The 4,438-nt window shown below is 40.2% G+C and overlaps 1 pseudogene; it reads left to right on the top strand.

Annotated features, from left to right (window-relative positions):
* Positions 1–356: 356 nt before the first annotated feature.
* LOC148100013 (uncharacterized) lies at positions 357–3,724 on the top strand (annotated as a pseudogene).
* Positions 3,725–4,438: the final 714 nt, after the last annotated feature.

Raw genomic sequence — 4,438 nt, 5'->3', positions numbered from 1 at the left:
CTCTATGACAGCGGCGCCACGGACCGGTTTATGCCTGACAATATTTTCATTTTTCATTTCATTTCACCGGCATTTAAGGTGTCGCGGATAAATACAACAAAATAAAAGTAGTACCGGTACCGAAAAAAAGAAGATTTATTCATAACACACGTGAAAAGACCAAGGAAAACTGAGTTAACGATAAAAACGATAACAAAATAACGCTGAAAACCAATAAAAACCCCGAAAACCATACATTTCACACCTGAGCCTGAGTACCAAACGACTCACGGACCGGTACCGGTCCAAGGCCCGGGGGTTGAGGACCGCTGCTCTATGATATCATTTTTTGGAGGCTGAATGAGCTATTAGATGAAATGGAGGCACGATATGATGAGGACTTTGACACTGACTTTGACAATGTCATTGAGAACAATGTAAACATTCACAATATTAATGTGAGAGACAATAATGCCAATGTTGACAACAATGATCATAATGCTGTTGTTGTTGTTGGCACTGAAAGTGATGATTCTGATGAGGCATTTGAAGACTGTGTGGATGTTCACCAGTACATCCCAGAAGAGGATCCTCAGCCAGCTGTATCCAGGAGGTCTAGAGAGATGGATGAAGAAGATGTAGAACCAAACAAAAGAGTCAGATGGAGCGAGGAGTTTCCTGATGATGACTCTGACTTCATCTCTGCTTGTGACACTGATAGCGAGGGCGGTCCTCATGTTGGTAATATTGCTGATGAGGACATCAATCAGGAGGTAACAGAAGAAGAACCGCTGCCTGGTGGATCCACGAAAAGGTCCAGAAAGGAAGATGTAGATGAAGAAGAGCGTAACAGCAAAAAAAATCCAGGTTTGCAAACTCTGATTCGGGGACCAGCTCAGCTGTCTTTTCCTCATCTTTTCCTTGTTTTGATGTAAGAATTCCAGGATCCAGAATTCAAAAATATGTAAATAAGAAAAAATTTAAATGGATTTTTTCTGAGCAACACAATCAAACCTCTAAGATGTCACAAGGCTTCCGATCTCTTTCACCTGTGCTGAACAGGTGAATAGAAATAATTTTGCCATCTTTTGTCTGCAATAGAGAGGACAAGCCAGGGCCTCTGGGTCTGTTCCACTTATTGTGTATGAACTGATACATCAGAGCAACATGGGTGTTCCCCTTCCCAGAGGTTTAAGATGTCAAGGCAGTGGACAGTATGATGCGATGGGCTATTGTACCCACAGGGGTGGAGAAATCCAGGAGGAGAAGAAAGCGACAGAAGCTGCTCGAGAAATAAAGTTTTACCCTGTGAGGAAAGAGCAGAGAAAGAGAAGGATCTGGAGGTGGCAAGCCCACACCGTCTACCCCCATTTCAGACGTAAAAAGGACCAGCGGACTCAGAAATATGAGGTGAGGAAGGAGCTCCACTACTTTATTCTGCTCTTATTTTATTCTTTTATTGGGGGCAAGGCACTGTCATGACTTAGAGTCACCGAGCCTCACATGTAAAGGTAACGTAAAATAATCGTTATTGCGTTTTTTATTGAAAAATAATGTCAGCTTGAATATAAATAAAGCACGAAAGCTTCACTGGACTGATAGTGCCTCGTTACATGTGTCAGTTTGTGAAATACAAGTGTATGTTAACTGTGACCTGCTGTCAAACTCATTTTGCATCGAGGTCCACATCCAGCCCACTTTAATCTTAAGTGGGCCGAACCAGCAAAATGCATTTAATCCCCTTTAATATAAAACAAAAGTGCAATTTCAAAACTTTTTTCTTCTACACAATAAAGAAATGCTGCTCAGAAAATGTTGTTTTCCCCCTGTGGACTCCAGTAATCCCCTGTAATCGGCACATTAGTAATACAAACCAGCTAAAGCTACAGGTAGTTGTTAAATACCAGGAGGGGTGAGAAGGGTCGCTCTATAACCTTTTACAAAACCGGCTTTTAGCATGAATTAAATTCATAAATATATATTTGCATCATTTTTACAATCTGGGAGCAAATAAAGTTTAAAAAATTTATTTTTTAAACTTTATTTAAAAAATTTTAAGTTTTTTAAATAAAATAGAGGTTTTTATAGAGGTGCGAAGTACAAATTCTACATTACTGCACTTAACTATGTGCTTTACTTGAGTATTTATCTTTAGGTAATTTTACTTTTCCTTCCTACACTTCAGCTTAAATATCTTTACTTTCTGTATGCATTTTTATTTTTTCCACCTCTGGCTTTTACAGAGGCTTATATGTTGCACTATTTCTTAGAAGGCTGTCACTTATTTTTTTTCCTTTTTCTTTTTGCAGCTAAATAAAGAAGATATATGTTAAGATGTTATGATAACACTCCCCCTTAAAGAAGATTAATATGATTTACACTAGGTGTGCCCATATTGATGTAACTGGAGTCAGCCTCAGTACTGACTGTCCATGCAGAACCTTCTCCTGAGACACAGACAATAGTGCTGCATGCCCTGGAGACAGTCTTAACATTTAGATGGTAATCTGAGCAGAGGAAACGGGATTGTTGGTATTATTCTCATAATTTAGCTCAACTGTACTCTGAGTCATTTCCCATAAAAATGCTTTGGTGGCAGGAAAACTACATGACATTATGCCAAGAAGATTTTAAACCGAAGCCCTCACCTCAAAACTAACTCACAGTTGAAACGCTGAGTTTAATTTATCAACTATAGTTATATATGTAAAAGGAGCCAATACTTATGTTTCCTGTGATAGGTGTTCATATTAAAAAGGTCAAAGTTTCAAATACTGAAAACCTGAGCAAATGTACTCACAACCAATTTATGTGAGCTGAAAAAAAAAGAAATTAGTGTGTTTAAAACACTAATACTTTTTCCATTTTTGGATTTGTATACTATCAGTGATAGGAGATACCTCCAATTCAATTCAATTCAATTCAATTCAATTCAATTCAATTCAGTTTTATTTATATAGTGTCAAATCACAACAACAGTCGCATCAAGGTGTTTTATATTGTACAGTAGACCCTATAATAATAGATACAGAGAAAACCCAACAATCATATGACCCCCTATGAACAAGCACTTTGGTGACAGTGGGAAGGAAAAACTCCCTTTTAACAGGAAGAAACCTCCGTCAGAACCAGGCTCAGTGAAGGGCGGGGCCATTTCTCACTGGTTGGGGTGAGAGATGGAAAACAGGATAAAAGACATGCTGTGGAAGAGAGACAGAGATTAATAATAAGTATGATTCAATGCAGAGAGGTCTATTAACACATGTTGAGAGAGAAAGGTGACTGAAAGGGAAAAACTCAATGCATCATGGGAGTCCCGCAGCAGCCTACGCCTATTGCAGCATAACTAAGGGAGGATTCAGGGTCACCTGGTCCAGCCCTAACTATATGCTTCAGCAAAAAGAAAAGTTTTAAGCCTAATCTTAAAATTAGAGATAGCGTCTGTCTCCCGAATCCAAACTGGAAGCTGATTCTGTCAAGGTTGGCTGAAAGAGAAGCCAAACGCTGGACTTTTAGAAAGGAGAAAGTGTGTTTATTTACAGAGAAAACAGTGCCAGCAATCCACAGTGTGTGCTCTCCCAATTCCCCGTGCTGTGATTCCTCTCCGTGATGCGTGGTAGTGTTTCGTCCTCCTCGGTGCTGTGTTCAACAGTGTGCTGCTCCCTCCACACGTTTCCGTAATCACCCTGGAAACAAGAGATGCCACGATCCCACGTCCCATCCACCGACCGACAAAACACATTAACCATTCCAACAAGAGAGTAATTGAAAACACGATTATATGAGCTGAGCACTAACTGTATTTCTAGATTAACAATCCCGCGCCAAGTAGAGCTCCTTGATTAGGCAGATCAGCAACAGGTGAGTGATTTTAACAGGTGTGGCCGGCTCCAAATCTGGGACTCTGCAGGCCTGGTGGGGCAGCAAAAATGACATAACAACACACAGGGAAACGAGGAACCAGGAGCAGATCGCACCACAACCGTAAATGATTAAGAAAGACGAATTAAACTCATAATATTCAATAAACTCAAAAATAACACATGATCCCTGGGTCACAGACCCATGACAGGTTCCACAGAAGAGGGGCCTAAAAACTGAAGGCTCTGCCTCCCATTCGACTTTTAAATACTCTAGGAACAACAAGTAGGCCTGCAGAGCGAGAGCGAAGTGCTCTAATAGGCTGATATGGTACTACAAGGTCATTAAGATAAGATGGGGCCTGATCATTTAAGACCTTGTATGTGAGGAGCAGGATTTTGAATTCAATTCTGGATTTAACAGGAAGCCAATGAAGGGAAGCCAAAACAGGAGAAATATGCTCTCTCTTTCTAGTCCCTGTCAGGACTAGAAAGGATAAACTGAAGGCTTTTCAGTGAGTTTTTAGGACTTCCTGATAATAACGAATTACAGTAGTCCAGCCTAGAAGTAATAAATATGATCTGCACCAAGGCCCAGT

This window comes from Neolamprologus brichardi, chromosome 13, assembly GCF_056152115.1.
Source record: "Neolamprologus brichardi isolate AB-2024 chromosome 13, ASM5615211v1, whole genome shotgun sequence".
In the NCBI taxonomy this organism is placed as follows: Eukaryota; Metazoa; Chordata; class Actinopteri; order Cichliformes; family Cichlidae; genus Neolamprologus; species Neolamprologus brichardi.
The sequence above is the reverse complement of the archived record's forward strand: the minus strand, read 5'-3'. Positions and strand labels throughout refer to the sequence as shown.